The following is a 17,522-nucleotide window of genomic DNA, read 5'->3' on the forward strand; positions in this document are numbered from 1 at the left end:
TATTTTGAGTTGTTGTATTACCGGCAAGGCAGATTCATTTTTTGTCTTTACATCAATGTTTAGGTTTTTCTTTTCCAGGTTTTGCTGGGCCACATAAAGGAATCTCCTCTAATGGTCACAAAGTCATTAGCTATTTAATATAATAGTTCTAACAAACTTCTAAATGTCCAATATTAGTAAAATATTGTTCTATATGCTTGGAAGAATTCTCAATGTAAGTTGTTGGAGTTTATTTCCTTAGCTTTTGGCTGTGCTTCCAAATGGCAGTAATTCATCCTTTGAGGAACAAATGGTGGTCTGAAAATTGCAAAAGAATGACCATTTTTTTCTGATAAAATTCACATTGTCATATTTCTTCTCATACAGCTCATATTTGTGTTCATATATTTTAATATATTTAAATAGCATAAAAGCGAGTCTCTCCAATCATAGCTATAAAATAACTGAATCATGACATTAAAAATTTAATTATAAGCTGCAACATAGCAGGCATTAAAAAAAAATCTCAAATAGTATTTCTACAACCAAACTCTTAAAGCTCCCAAAATGGAATTTTTCAGTCCTCTTCCCAGTCCTCTCTCTTCTTCCTCTTTTGAAGAGGAGCTCACAGTTTACAAGTCTAATCAATGCTCCAGCAGTGGGACGGCGACATTGGCAAAATGGCAGCTCACAACACCATCTCGCCCAAAGCCAGACTTGTGCCTCAGTACAACTAGACATTTTCCTGATGTCTCCAGAATCTTAGAAAGTCTTTCTGGGGAAAACATTCTTTCTATACTACCACCTTATGTCTTCTTTCATTTTATTTCTGTTAAGCAAACAATAAATCATAGGCCTTTACATTTATGAAAGGTATCTATGTAAGTTCTAACAATGAGTGGAATTAACCAAATCAAATGTGATTTTCTGTTCTTTAGCTACATCAATGAGTTTTTAAAATATATATTTCTAGGGGCTGGGGATTTAGCTCAGTGGTTCCGGCGCCTGCCTTGCAAGCGTAAGGTCCCAAGTTTGATCCCTGGTACCAAAAAAAAAAAAAAATATATATATATATATATATATATATATATATATATTTCTAGTAAAATTACCTTGTTAGACTCATAACCTCATTTGGCTAAAATCATGAGACTGGTATTAAAGGTAGTCTTTTTCCCTCCTCTGGATATTTCCCAGAATAACAACTTTGAAGACAAAGTTAGTGAATTTTCCCCTCTTTGAAGAGTATTTTGTACATTTGAATCACTTGAAATAAATGAATGATCATGAGCTTTGAGTGCACCTCTGGGACAGGACTGCAAATGCCTTAACTTGACAGCAGTCACTGGAAAGCACAATCAGTGAGCAGGTAATGCTTCCATTTCCTCTTGCATTTGTTTCATTTGGGAAATAGTAGGCAAAATGTAGTTGGAAATTCAAGTTTAATTTAAAAAAAAGATTCAACTTTGAGAAAAGGTAGGAATTGGTATATCAAATAACACAGACCTAACTCACAGTGATTGAATGAAAAAAGATTTCCACCTGGAGTTCAGTTGCTGCCAGTAAAATTAAAAATATCTGTATCTCAGTCTAACTCATATTAATGAAATGCTGATTGATTATATGTATTCACTGTAATTCATAGGTTTGTCTGAAATGAGATTACTGTACAGTTATTATTAAATAAGATTAGTGTACTTTTATCACAGCCATATAACACTATTATCTAAAAATTGCACCACAGGTATGATATCAAATGCATTTTGTGAGATTAATATGTAATACTTAAACTGATATCTTTTAAGAAAAATGTCAAGGGAAGTATGCAAATCATAACATAAATAGTTATCTTACATTGAAAATTAGTATTAAACTCTAAACTATTGTTGGAATGGAAACCTTAAATTTCCCTGTATTTACTTAGAATTGCTCTGCAGATTTCTATAGTTATCTTCTGCTTTCTCACCCTCTCTCCACCAAGTTTACCATATCTGTACTTGATGTGAGAAAAGAAAATACATTTGTGTCACATTTTCCAATCTATGGTATTGAAGAATGGGTGAGGAGGGAAGAGGGCCTGGCTGTGTCCATTCAAACCCTCAGGTTTGTAACAGGTGACAGATGCATTTCCTCCTCAGCCACAGCTGAGTCGGTAGTTCAGAGGCAGCGACTGAATCCACCATGGAACAGCCAGGGCATGATCTTTTTTAGTTTCCTGAGAAAGGGCAGATTTGAATTCCATGAGTTATCTCTCTGATATACCCTCTTTCTACCATATTTTCCCCCTTAGTGGAAAGGCTGCCAAGAAGTTTTAAGTGAAAGAAAGGAGCCTCTTTTCATTTAGATGGAAGATTATTTTCATGCGTGGATATGGTTTTTTTTTTTTTAAAGAGCCATCTCTATGAATAGTGGCCACCTCAGTGTCAAAATGAATGCCTTGATCTTTCTGATTACAGACAGAATGTGTCCGCACAAAGTCCCTAGTTCATTGATACACATTTACATATAATTCCTAAAATATGTATTTGGGCTGCAACTGGGAATTAGATTTAGACCAGTTTTTGAAAACCCATGGACTGACGGGGAACATGGAGGCTCCATAGCTTTCTATTCTCCTCTGCTCAGGATGGAGGTAAAGAGACATTAGATTACTCTTTGCTCCCAGTCTCTTCCAATATGGAGAGTAGGAAGCTATCATGATTCAATAATTTTATACTGAAGTTGCTAAAAAATACATTATCTTTTAATGCTGATAATTACACCCCTGAACAATGGAGAATATTTTAAGTAGAGGAAAAGGACTATACAGTCACATCCTTTTAGCATAGAAAAGATTGTTTGAATTAATAAAAAAATAAACCTGCTTTATAAAAATCATCATAAAAATCCATACTAACATAACGTAAGAGCCAATATTGAAATGAAGACATGTCAGACCAAATAAAGAAGTGGTTTTTCGACTAACACAGACATTATTTGCATGAAAAGGTGAGTGACAGTCTCTTGCCTTGTCTATGGTATTAAATGACAATAAGTTTTTGTAAAAAAAAAAAATGTAAAGAATGCAAAATGAATTTTCTATTCCTTGTGAAATTTTCTCAAATGAATTATGAGTAGTCTATACAGGATGTGGTCACATTCTGCATTCATTTTGTTTACCAAAGTACATAGCTTAATGCCTTGGTAATTCTAAGATACCAAGATAATGTCAGTTTCAAAGCTGATGCTCCATAATTACAAACAATACATCCAAGCTGATTAGGCTGTATGTTTCTAACTTTTTTTCTGAAAAATTGTGTGTTTCTCTCTTCTAGCAACCTTAAAAATTTTTAGTGTTGTAGTCTTTAAAGGTTTAAATACATTGAAATTTGAAGACTAAATTTGTTCCCATCAACTATAAGTGAGTTGTAATGATCATATAATTAACTACTTTAATTATAAAGCAGACTTCGGAAGGCTTGTACACCTTTTGTTTTCATTTTCAATATCTTTTTTTCCTAACTAATGAAATAATTGCAGTGTCCTTCTTGTCCACAGGAAGACTTGGGTCCATTTCTTCATCCATATAAAAATGGATTTAATAAACTCATGATCTCTGAGGCTTGTTTTGCTTGTTTACATTATTTGACTTTCTGTATGCCTTGTATATCTGTCTCTTCTCTTGCCTGCCTACCTACTCTTCCTCCTACCAACTTCACTCTTCTTACTTTTCCATTCCCAAAGTTGCTTTTTCTAATGCTCTTTTCTCTTACTTTCTTACAAGAATCAAAGATCTGTGGATTTAAAATATTATTTTAACAGAACTTCCAACCCCTTTTGGTTTCTCACTGAAAGTGGCTTAAGGTACAAAAACACCAAAATTCCAGACAATACTAATGGAGACAAAATGTCACAGGTTGAATTCAAATTCTTTTTGCACTTCAGTGCTCAAGTATTGGAGACAAAGGGAAATCTAAGGTCAAGTATTTAACCTCATTCTTTACTTGGAGATAGATAAGAAACACTCTGAACAGTATGTTATTGGAAAATACACTTTGATGGATGTCTGGGATAGATAATAAGATCTCCGTATTATCATTTTATTAACCAGAATGAAAAGATCAACTGGATATTAGTTATCACCAATTTTTCTATGTAGATAAAAATAGAAAGCAATAAAAAAATGCAAAATGTCAACCAGTGGCACTTAAGCCATATTAGATTGCTCTGATCAGGCTGCTGCTTGGCAAGCTACTTAAACAGATATGAGGAGATTTCTTGTCTGCCACTTGTCAACTTGAGGCACATTTTCAGTTCTGAGCAGACTTGCAGAGCCTGAGGAGCAGGGGCTGTAGAAGATAATCTTTTGCCTCTGCCCCTGTGTTTCAGTCACTTGATGTGTCCCCACCTTTCAGTGACTGGTGCTGTCCACTTGGCCGGGATAGAAGCTGATCAGGGAAAGAAGGAATATGAAAATATAAATATGGCAAGCAGGAGTTCTGTTTATTTTTGTTGTTGATTTTAGTTGAATGTATGTAAGAAGGAACAGATAGTTTTATAAATTATTCCTAGCAAAATTTAAAAGGAATTGAATATAAAATGTAGAGGGAGAAAATAGGTTTCTGACAGATAACAAGTAGCTAAAACAGGTGACGGGAACCAGACATGCCAAGGAATCCTTAGAAAAATACCAAAATTGGAATGACATTTGAGGGAAATTTGAATTATTTACATTTAAATTTATGAAAATTATACACAAGTGTACAGTTTTGCTTGCATATTTGGTTGGCTACATAGCACAATAAAATAATAATGTGGAGACTTGAAAAGTAGATGACTTTTGGTCTACTTTCATGGATCTAGTAGTCACTGTTTATATGCAAATGTAAAGTGTCACACCATTCTAGAAGATTACCGTTTTGTTCAGGTTAAGATTTCATATCGAAACCAAGCTCAGTTATTTATTCACTAAAGCATTTTGCTATTGTTAATGTAAAATGCTGTGCTGGAAGTAATGCAGAAATCCAGATCAGAGTTGACTAAAATCATCAAATTATCTTTCATTGTTAATTGAGTAATGGAAAACCAGAAACTGAGTGCACAAACTGCAACCCAGAACCCACTTACTTAACACAAAGTGTCAACAGTGCAATTAAACCTGAACACTGAGGTTTTAGTTTAGAAAAAACAACTGTATCCGATGCTCAGCTGCTGGAGTGACTTGGCTCTCGTTCCCACAGAGAGCTCTGCTTTCCCGCTGTGGCACAGGTGCCATAGGTCTGTCACCACTGGCCTAGGTAGAGATTGCCATAAAACATAGAAAGTTTCAGAAGAAATACTTTTAGCTTGATACTGGTTTTTTTAGTGTCTATAAGAGGGAAGTTTTCTTTTATGTACCACATGTATAAGACCACGGCATGTTGGCTAGATATTTTTCTTTGTTGTTAAAAAGACCTGCAGTCTAAACATTCATCACTATGTTCATTGTTTTGTGTTCTTTCCTTTCTTTTCTTTCTTTCCTCCCCACCTACCTCTTTCTGTGAGGAGGTGGCATTTTATCCTACTATCACATATCAAGATAATCAAAAGTAAAAATTGAATCAGAAACTTCTTGGCATTAATAAGATTTTTTTCTTCTGCAGTAAGCCTTTCTCGTTATGAACTGTATGATTAGAATTTCATCAGCTTAAAAGAAAACTATACTTTTCTTGTATTTCAAGTGTTTAGTCTTTTTATTTCTGTGCCTCTAAGGATTCAACTCCATAGAGTATTAACTTCACAGTTTCAAAAAGACTAACCAGAACGCAAGTACTTGTATTTCAAACAGCCTCTCATCCCGAGGATAGCATGAATGTGCAGCAGGGATCTAAAGAGTCTGCCAAGTCACTCATTTCACTAGTGTTGACAAGTACAGAGTAAAAATTTTCCTGCAATTTCAGCATTTCCAATTTGATAAAAGAGAAAATCATTAATAATTTAAAATTTATGATTCATTACATATTAGAGAATATGAAAACAAATATGCCCATGGATTCTAATTTCCCATATTATCATATCATTAAACAAGAAGTACGAATCTGCTTCTTCTGAAGAAGATGCGTAATTTAAAAGGTGATGGCTTTCTCCGCTTAAGTGCATGTAACGCTTGGTAAACGTAAGCAGTCCCATTTGACTTCTCAGTGTAGGGACTTAACATAGTCTTCACTAAGATACCATGGTTTCAGGGTGCAGAACATGAAAATTTTGAAGATCTTGAAGAAGTGTGACCAATGATTTTTTAGAAGTCTTTGATTTAGATTAAACAAAGGTTTTGTCATTTGTTTATAAGCAAATATATTACAAACAAACTAACATATGGATATGTTTCAGAAAAGTACTAGGGTTCATATTTTTAGGTTAGTTTTTCTAAATTTTAGAGTATTGTTTCATGACAACGAAACTCATTTACTTCCCAGTGACCCAGAAGCCATGCTGTTCAAACATCTTTTACATTGAATTAAACTGCTACATACAAGAAAAAGTTTATTAAGCCAATTGGTAATTTGTGAGATAACAAGAGTATTTATAATGCACTTAAGAGAATATACTTGAACTCAGCATTGCTAAACATTCTTATCTATTCACTTTTTAGGAAATGGATATTTCCTAAAAGAGATCATTGAACAATACTTGAGAATAATACTGTTTCTATAATATTTTATAATAATTCATATTGTGTTAAATTCTTTCAAGATCGAATGAACACATACACATCCAGATTATTTTATTCCATGATTGTTTATTTCAAGGACATAAATAAATAATTTTAGTCACTACACAGATAGGTCTTGGGGATGTTAGCGTGAGTTCCAGGACAGGAAAATCGTCCAGCACAAAAGTGTTTCTCTAATAGCCAGGATGTTTCTCTAATCGCCTCCATTTACATGCACCACCCTCATCTCCTGTCACCTAACATTCCCCTTAGTGTTTTACAGCCATTTCATTATCCTTTGTCTTGTCTTCTGGTGTCCCTGCTATGCCTCTCCTTTCTACTAATTTGCTTCTGCTTTGATTGCAACATCTACTTTTCCCATGATTTCACCTTACTCATGGTACTTTCTTCCTCTGGGTTTCTGTTCACTGCCTTGCCTGTGCATGTTATTTTGTTTGTTGCACTTGTAGTTCTTCTTCTACCAATTGTTGACTTTATATAAGTTGTGTACTTAAATGAAAAATAGAACCTAGTGACTTCATTATTTATCCTTGTCCTATTGGGTAGAGGTTTCAAATTAAGTCACTCATCAGATTTTAGTTTTTGTGGCAAATGACCACTGTTGATCTAATCACCTGTCCTTACAGCAAAAAGGCGTGTGGTACACTCTCCTTAAAGGAATTGTAGCAGACACAGACCTACTAAAGAAGCTAATTTTCTCTGATTTATATGACTAAAAATGTTTTCACTTTAGCCATAAAATACTCATGCAAATAACAATGTCATCAGCACATTACTGGCTAATATATGGAACATAAATCAAGTGGGCAAAATTCTTTACATCAGAGCTGAGGGGAATGCATGGAACCTTCCGTAATTGAGATATTGAAATGTTCACTGTACTCAGAACTCTTGTCCCTTTCTTTCACTTGTTATAAATGGAAGCAAAGAGCAAGATGGCATTGTGAAAACAATTTCCCTACAGGTAAAGTAAGAAAGTCTAAAATTATTTAAATTACTATTATTTTTATTGTGCCTATTTGTTTATTGGATTATTTATTATTACTTGATAATTGTGTCATTCATACAATTATGAGAATTTTTCACCTTTCCACCATACTTCCCAGAGATCAATTTAAATATAGTCTTGAAATGTTTTTTACGCATAATGCTACTGCTGTCAATTAAATTTCAGTCAGTTGACTTTTTCTATAAATAATTTAAACTTGCTTTAGAAACATACAATGTCTCTTCAATTTTGCATACAAAGAGTGTAGGTTGTTAGTGAAATTTACTCATTTAATTATCAGATATGCAACAAAATCAACTAACATTGAAATCATGAAATTTTCAATGTAAATTCACATGTACAGTTACAGAATCTGAAGGATAGGGGCAAAGGAGTTGTTTAAGCATGTAAAAATTAAAACTCAAACATTCTAGAATCAACGTACTTACAGTGGCATGACCAAAAATGGATATTATGGATTTTTCATAAATTATAATAGTTTTTGGTTTAATAAAATAAAAATGAATTTTTAAAAGTATGCAAGTGTTGTCTTAAAATGCAGAGGTATTCACCTACTACTTTGAAACAGGCAAAATGATAGGGTTTGAAAGTAATAATGATTACACTAACATAAACAAAAGTACATTCAAGATAGAAGCATTGTGAAAGTTTTCACTATAAAGAAATGACTCATTTAAGAAGATAAATATGATTTATTGTTTATTGAACATTGATATATGTATGTGCATTGAAGCATCACAGTTACACCGTTAATATATACAATTTTGTTTTCATAGTTAAAATACATTTAACTTTAAATACTAAGGAAAGTAACAATAGATTAGATTAGAAGAGTAAAGTTTTTTGAAAGTGACATATAGTATGAGATTCCTGGAATGTGTTAGTAGATTCTGCATTCATAAGTTGAGTTTTACCTGAAAATTCAGTTCAGTAAATCAACTGACAAATTTTACAGTCAAAAATAATATTTTGGAGGCCGGGGATTTAGCTCAGTAGTTCTGCCACCTGCCTTGCAAGTGCAAGGTCCCAAGTTTGAACCCGGTACAAAACTTTTTTTTTTTTTTTGGTACTGGGCATTGAAATCACAACCTTGAACTTGCGAGGCAGGCGTGGTGCCACTGAACTAAATCCCTGGCCCAAGCATCTATTATTTTTAAGTTATAAATTATGAAATTGAGAAGAAATCACCAAAACAAAATTGCTTTCCTATAATATTTACAGTGATTTTTTTTCCTTTTTGCATTTTACGGAAGCAAAAGTGGTTAAAACTGCTCTGTTAAGATACAGTTGAAACAAACATTATTTAGGGTAACCTAAACTTACACTAAGCCATATATTTTAATATGATGTGTGCATTTTAAATGTATTTAAAGACTATGTTTCTCAAAAATTTTGATCTTCAAAATAGTCACAATAAGTTTCTTTTAAAATATTTGTTCCACATTCTTCCAATGAAAGCTGATTTTTAACACCTGTGAACAAAACCTGTACCATAAGCTAGATTAGACAAGCCACGCATGAGGAGATGTTTCCAGATGTACTGTGTGCCAAGTCGCCTTATTGGCTCTGTCCTGACACCTTAAGAAAGTCAGACAGAAAGCCGCATTTGGGTGACAAGCTCCAAGGAACCTCTACACACTGTCTTCTTAGTTACATCAGGTTAATTTTGTGTAAGATTTAATTTCTACCTGTCAGTGCTCTATCTGGGCAACTACGTTTTTAAGATAATTCTTGGCTAGTAAGACGAACCATTCGTGTCCTAAGATATGGATCCAAAGACAGGTTCATGCTAATAGGTAATTCTATTTTTTTTTTCTAATTACTAAAACGAAAGGTCAAATGGAATCAGCACTGTTGTTACTGACTAAAAGCCTAGTAAATAAGCCAACGATGATTTAAAAAGTGAATTATCACTATCTGTTCTTACAGTATTAAAGTGAAAATAAAAGGGTCTTTTTCAATCATTATATCATCTCTTGAAAAAAAATTATTCCAATTTTTAGGTGACAGGTGAGTGCCTTATCATGTACTGTTTGTCTGTGGTCTTCATTTGAGCAGTAATTGTAGAAGAAAAATAGAAAATATGTAGGCAAGATACTCTTTAAGTTTTCTTCAAGAAAACATGTCTGTAAAGTTTATAATAAATATTTAAGAATTATTTTTAAGTTTTATGAATTCCCAGTAAAAAGAAAGGAAGGGAAAACTAAAATCTTATCAAAGATAGGAACTTAAATTTAGTTTTTCTAATAGGTTTCTTATTTTTAGAAAAAGCTTTTACTGGAATATCCCCAAAATAATAAAGGCGAGCCAAGTTTTGCGAATTCAGCCTTATACTTAGTGACATTTAACTTATTATGAGATGGAAAGTAATCCCAAATGAAGCCACTTTTTCTGAATTATCAAGAATATATATTACTGTTGACCTTGTGATAAAAATAATTTGGAAAGCTATTATAATAAATATTCAGACAATTAATAACTCATTTAATTAAATAATCATTGCATTTGTGACTATAATTCATCACTTTATAGGTTGTCAATTTAAATATTTGTAAATATTCATAAGGTTAGTACCTATGTGCTTTTTAATTTTTTTCATCTATACAGGTTGGATTGTGTAGGTATTGCATAAGACACGTTTATTACTGTAACTCAATATAATCCTTTCTTACACATTACACCAATGCTGAAAACATTGTCAGTTCACGATGATTTCAAAACAAATTAACTCTTTAGTACTTAATTTTATTCCTGCTCTTTATCCTGTTATGTGGTAAGCATTTCTTGGAAATGAACAATTTTCCTTAAAATAAAATCACAGTCCAAATTTTTACTTTTCATTAGCTTTAATATATTATGCTTCTTCCTAAATTTGCCGGTTGAGCTAGATTAGATTTTAAAACAGCTACTTTAAAACGTTTTGTAGTAATGTATTTATTTAATTTGTGTTTATTTTTTACTGTGTTGTAAGTATAACTATAATTCTTGGAAGGTAAATTATGTTTCTTCACATGTATGTTTTTCACCTCAAAAAATATTTATTAGAGGTATTTATCCTGGTCTGTCATAAATGGGTACAATCAATGTCAAATATATAGATGCCCAATATTTCTTAGATGATTTAAAGTTCATTTATTCATTTTCCTAGAGCCATGATATTTAACCCGAAGTGGAACAGGAAGTGAAACACCCACAGTGCTGAAACGTATTATGTAAATAATATTATATAGTTATTATGATTTAGGAAAATGGCAGAAGAGTCCCTGGAGGGCCTTTCTAAAAGTTCTCCAAGTTCAGCTTCTCCTGCAGACAAGATCCATGTTTTCTTGTGCTCATTTAAATACTCATTAAGTCTTGAGTTCCCTCAGTTCTTAAACCAAGTAATTTATTTGCATTTAGAAGGTTCTGACTGCTGCCCTTGGTCATTTTGCTCTCCTGGGCTATATTCATAAGTTTATTTTCAACATAATTGAGCAAAAAGGCTATGCAAATAATTATCCAAACAGCTGAGTCACCCAGTTTCTCCAAAAGTAGGATTTACCAGATTAAGTGCTTCTAAATTAAAAACACAAGGACAAAGTCTCTCTGTATTTATTGATATTTCTTTGTATATGAAGGCATTAAAATTTGATGGAATTACTTTTCATTAAGTTTTACTTAGCATACTTTAATAACAGAAATTTCCTCAAAATAAAACATTTCACAAGAGTTAAAGAAATAAGCCCATTCAATAAATACTTTGTGAATGATTATGTTCAAGGCATTAAGTTTGAGGATATAGTAATTTTTTTCTGAGATTTTAAAACTCTTTTAGGAGAAGAAATAATACTGAAAATGTAATACTGGAATAGTTATCATGATTACTACCATAGTTCGAGCTTACCATACATCAGATGTTGTTTTTAGGTATTATAATGCACTAAACCCATTTATATTGTGACTTTCGGGTATTATCAGCTTATGTAACAAGAATACAGCGTGAGGCACAGAGAATGGGAAAAAAGTTCTCTCAAGGTCACACAGTTAGTAACTGGAACTGGGATACAAACCCACAAGAACTCCTGCAACAGATGAAAATATGCACATTTTAGAAAGTTTTTTGTAAGGATGGATTTAAAAAACAACCCAATCAAAATGAATACAATGTGATTAGCATGTGACTGTTTTTTCCTATAGGTTTTTAAAAGTTCATAAATAACTTTTTTTTCTGTTACTAGTGTTCCTTTTTGAAAAAGACGTCCAAGTTTAATGTTTGCTGTATGTTATTTGCTCAAAGTACATTTGAGTTGGGGAGGAGTAGTTCTAATATTTTTAGGGTAAAGAAATGTGTTTGCCATTAGGATCTATATAAATATTTCTTTGTAAAGAAAAGGCAAATAACTCCTTATACAGACATCCTAAGTAGTTTTCAAGGATACATCCTTGGCTTAACTTAGGAGAGCTTGAGGAGAAATAGAGGAGAAAAGGAAGGAGTTACAAGGCTGAGTATGTCATTCAACTTCTGGCTCCTGCTGGTCTGTCACCAGTCCGTGTTCATGGCTGGCAGCAGGCCTGGCCAGCAAGACAGACTGGGGACAGCTTCCCTGGTCCCCCAGACAGTATGGGGAAAGGGACTCTACTCTGCCTCTTACGTGGATAAATGAAGAGTTCTGACTGTGCTTTCCTGAATGTAGAGCTTACTGAAAAAAATTTAAGAAATAAACACAAATGTATACTCCTAATCAGAACTGGCTTCAAGAGTATGCAACTCATGCTGTTACCCAGTACCTGTGCTATGCTTAATGCTCTGCTGTCACAATCTTGAGGTTCTTAGTTTTGAACCAAGGCCCCAGGTTTTCAGTTTACCCTGAGCCTGCAAATTGTGTAGCTCATCATCATGTAAGGGGTTACTGAAAGAAGAATCTGGAAGTGCAATTTACAAGGCTAATTCCAATTTGCAGTTAAGTCTTTGCAGCTGATTCATAGGAGAAATTAAAAACAAGATTTCATTCCCAGAGATAATCTTGAGAAAGATAAAGCAGAGTTCTGGTTATTTTAAAGTAATTATTTATTTAAAAACCAGAAAGGAGAATGAAGTCAAATGGCTCAGAATGTCATCATTACAACCTGGGAGACTTGTCCTGTCATGTACGGATAGGAGCTGCTACCACCAAGGATGTGTCTCAGGCATCCAGCAGTGGTTGCTCTTGCTCTGGGTCAGAGGGCTTCTTTCTTAGCCTAGCTTGTCACACTGACAAGGCCTGTGTCCAGCTTCCTACAGAGCCCTGCCTCCCACAACAGGCTTAGCCAACTGCTAAATAAAACGTGGTAGTACCTGGAACAGTTGATATAGATAGAAACCTGATTTTATACACACAATCACATAGGCAAACACACAGATGCCAGGCTTTTTAATTAAATCTTCTAAATTTGCATAAAAGGAAAAGAAACTAATATATTCTAGATTTTAGAAGTGAATGGACCTGCCTAACTGATTTATGTCACTTAAAACCTTTTTAAATTGCTTTTAGTTCTTACTGTGATTATCTTCCTTTTAGAGGAAAAGAGAAAAAGCAATAAAAGTTAAGGCTAGTTAGCACCAATTAGGTAATGCTAGAATTAATGACAACAATGATTCAAATAGGTTTCCTGATTCTGAACTATTTTCTATTATTTCTTTAACACTCAGTGTAAAAGTTTATGGGAAAGGAGATTTTCCATTGTTTGCTTATTTGTTTGTGTCTTACACAGGCCTGACAGCTGTCCACAGGCAAGTCTGCTATTTAATAGAGTTAGATTAAGACACAGCACATCCATCTGTAGATGTATATTTTTGGTTCCTTTCACATTAAAGACCAGAATTAAGTAACAGCAGTGGTGATAACATGGCTTCCCAGCCAATGTTTGGTCCTTTACCGAAAAAGTGTCTTGATGCCTCATGTACTAGGATGTGTTTCCTCCAACTCTGAGGTCAGTGTTTGGCAGAAAATAATTTTAAACTAAATAAGTAGGATAGGAGTACCATGCAACCTAAAAGAAGTAATTTTAATTAAGTGGGATAAACTTCAGACATAATATGGAATATTCAGTTTTAAAATGTCATAATTCTTACATGTTATGGTGCTGCATTTTTTCTGTCTAATTCAATTACTGGGTTTTGAATGCAGTTTAATCATCTAAAAAATTGAATATCCATGTATAAATATAGAATTAATTTATATGTATAAGATGATTCCGGTATTTTTTTCAGAATGTATATCAGAACTATAGAAACTTTAAAATCCATTTTTATTGTGATGTCAATCTTTGTTCCAGATGATGTAACATAAGCTATTATTAATAAAATGGAGAGAGAAGAATGAAATAAAATGGATCAGCCCTAGAATGCAAATTGTATGGATTTCTACCTTCTTGTCAATCGATGTAGTTGATTAGGTGATGACTTCGCAGAAACACCTATTAGAATCCTCATGCTCAATAAATTGTTCAATGGACCAAGATGATTAACTATTGAAATAGCTAACTAGTGCCATAAAAGAGAAATTACTTACATTTGATGATTAAGGGACTGAGAATCTGATAGAGATGGTCCATTTATGCAGTTAGTGTCTTTAAAATGTACCACAAGAGGGAGATGGCTGCCTAAACGCTATGAGTGTCTTGTGGCACATGTCTAAAAGTCTTAACAATTCAAATATAACTGGCATAGGTTTATTTTTCCTGTTTCTATCCAGCTACCTTCTGGAGGTCTTTGCTGGCATTACTTCAAAGTTTTCCTATCTTTATTTTATTTTTCTCAATTACTTTACACCACTCCCCCACACCACCATATTCAAAGAACAGTGTAAATATTTCACAGAATATTTACACAGAGGGTTTTCTATCAAGAAGAATCTAAAATTAACTTCATGTGCATCTTGTTTTACCTCAACAGTATTAAACAAATTTTTATTGACCAATTCCAGGTTCATTTGCAAGGTATTTATGTTGAATATTTTTGGAACTAAATAACGAAAAGCAAATACTGTGAAGTCTCAAGTTAAAATGCTCCAAAAAATTGGACTGTGGATGGCCTTGTTTCAAAAGATTACCCTATGCAGTATCTCTGCTCAAAATTTGTGTATATTTCTTTGAGTACACACTTTTATACATAGTATATATCATCTCCAACTGTCAAACATCTTTGGCCTTGTGGTGTGCAGAACCCATATACCAGTTTTACTTAATTTTCTCATAAAAGTATCTATAGAATATTGACTGAAACTATACACATACATCAGATTTCCTTTAGCTCTTCCAGCAAACCCATGAAGTAGAGAGGTCTGAGCCCATGTTTACAGATAATGGGAGGGTAACTTCAAAAAGCTAACTAACTTTCTGAAGCCTACATAACCAAAAAGTGCAAAATCTGCTTTTGAATCTGCATTTGTTTTAAATTTCACCCAAGTTAAAGGTTCTTCTCTTATCCCTGTTTTTGACCCTTGAAATATGTGAGTATTTACATTTGGGCCAAATGTAAGAAGGCATACATAAAAACACACCTGCTTCAGCACTGCTTCCAACACTGCACATCAGTGAGGTGGTTCAGAGGTTTTACTGATTCAGCTACCTGAAGCAGGAGATCTGTTTAAAATGTGTTAGAAGAGGATTGTTGTATATTTAGAAATAGGGTGCAATCAGGAAAGGTGCAGATATCAAAGAAAGCTCTGTGATTGGGCAAGACAGTTACTTGGATGATGTATGCTAAGCAGGCCCCAGATAAACCAAATCTTCAGGTAAATAGGAAGACTGAGCTAGATCAACTAACCTTGCATGGAGTGATCTGGAGGGAAGAGTTGAATTAATTATTCACACATCTTTTGAAAGGTATTTTTTTATTAGTTTTACTTCATAATTTGTCCTCAAACTATCACATAGAATTTAAATTGATTAAAAATAATTTACAAATAATTAATTAAGGAGGAAAGCCAATACACAAATTTTAAAGAAAGAAAAGAAACTCAAATTTCAGGAATATAGCACAAATCCTAAGTCTGAGCTCCCTAATAGAAAATAAGGGAAAGCATTCTACTTGCCAACTTAGAGGGCACTCGAGGAAAAGGCCTAGGGAGTCTCCAGGAGCGGTCTACCAATCTGGAGCTTGTCATTAAGGGAGGAAAGGGAGTGTATCTAGAGGTCATCATAGTACCTACAAAGAGTGCTAGCTTTGGGTACCTGTGTACCGTGATGCACTGATGAGTTAACCTCTGGAAAATAGTATTTAAATCGTCAGCTACAAAGTCAGTTTCATGAATTACATGGGATTTTAAAAGTAAAGTGTTGTTTACAAATTACTTTTAAAAGTCTTTGCTGGAGTCTTCTGATAAAGAAGGTCATCCTTCTGAGGAGAAGAATGAGCACCCAGTTCAGTGACTTCTCAACAGAGTCCGTGGTTCCTGGTAGTGGTAGCCTGCAGGTGCAAGATGGCCTCCTTTAACAAGCGAGGGAGGCATCTTCGTGTTTATTTTGATATTCACTGTGCAAGATTCCATATGGAAAAATCATTCTAGTGATGTAAAAATAATGATAAAACCACCTCCCCCAGTTCAGCACCTGAATTTTCACATTGCCCAAACTTACTTGTCCTGAGCAAGGAGTGTAGAGAAGAGCTGCTGGGCCAGCCTTCCACACTGACCTTTGGTGCCTCCTCCTTGCATGAGAGAAAATGATAACTAACAGGAGACGCTGCCCAAAGATCACTGCACTACTTCACCACAGAAGCTTTTGATCTGTGATTTTAGTGTCCTAGAAAACTTGTCCCCAAAATGGGAGAATACTTGCTTCCGACTACTCATTCCTTCTTTGATGCTGTTTTTTTTTTTTTTTGATGCTGTATTTTTGAAGGATGTTAGGATGACAAAAAGATAAGAGTTAAAATTTGGGTATAGAAAGCAAGCAACACATTTTTTAGCATGTATCATTGTGTCCATCTGGATTAATCTGATTTGAAATTCAGAGGAGCCTTTTTATGCTGGCCTCTGAAAGAAACAAATGATGAAATAATAATAATAATAATAATAATTGAAATACCATACATTTGGAGAACTTCACTCTCACAGTACACTCTTTCATTTAGCTGCAACATGGGAAAATAGCTTACAGATGTCTGATCCTTCCAAGAATAACAATGTGAAAGTTGGCCACAGGAAAGTATTTCTTAAAACTGCTTACCCATCATCCTCATGTTACACATAAAATAGGAACAGGGAAGAAAAACTACTTGCTCAAGGTGACAGAATTGGTTAAAGGCAGGTTAAGGACAATATTGTTTTTTCTACAACTTCTTTCTATAGTGAAAAACTACAAACTATACCAGGCTATTTCTTTTGAGGTCATTGTTTAAAATGACCTATGATTCAAGTTGATGTGAAATGAAGATAGAAAGCAATTAGAGATGCGCCCCCCCCCCATACACAGGCACACATGAATGCATGCACCCGTCCTTTGTCTGCCTGATACTTGGAATGCAGGGGTGGTATGTTGTGAAGAAGACAGTCAATTTGAATTGAATTAAGAAAAACAAATTTTATTTCTATTTCTATCTATTATCAATAGACCTAGCTGCACAGTTATGAGGAAACCCAGATACATAATATCACAGACCAGAAACAGTTATTCCCTAGTGTAAATTAAGCTCTGTTGTAAAGAATTGATACTCTTACTAAACTGTATTTGTTCTTGCTTAGTTTTCTCATTTGATACAGAACAAATAGGATGAGCACATCATAGAATCAGATTTTGCTGTTCTTTGAGCAGGTCGTATTATGTTAGGCAGAAATTTGTCTTAAATTCACTTGACTGGTAATCTGGAGATTAGGAATCTTC

The 17,522-nt window shown here is 33.9% G+C and overlaps 1 protein-coding gene across 48 annotated transcripts in view; it reads left to right on the forward strand.

Annotated features, from left to right (window-relative positions):
- Nrxn1 (neurexin 1) overlaps positions 1-17,522 on the forward strand; it is a 1,121,547-nt gene that overhangs the window by 531,512 nt on the left and 572,513 nt on the right. The gene's annotated exons all lie outside the window — the stretch shown is intronic.

This window comes from Heterocephalus glaber, unplaced genomic scaffold (assembly GCF_053883595.1).
Source record: "Heterocephalus glaber isolate CG9 unplaced genomic scaffold, H.glaber_assembly_v1.0 deba00001457, whole genome shotgun sequence".
In the NCBI taxonomy this organism is placed as follows: Eukaryota; Metazoa; Chordata; class Mammalia; order Rodentia; family Bathyergidae; genus Heterocephalus; species Heterocephalus glaber.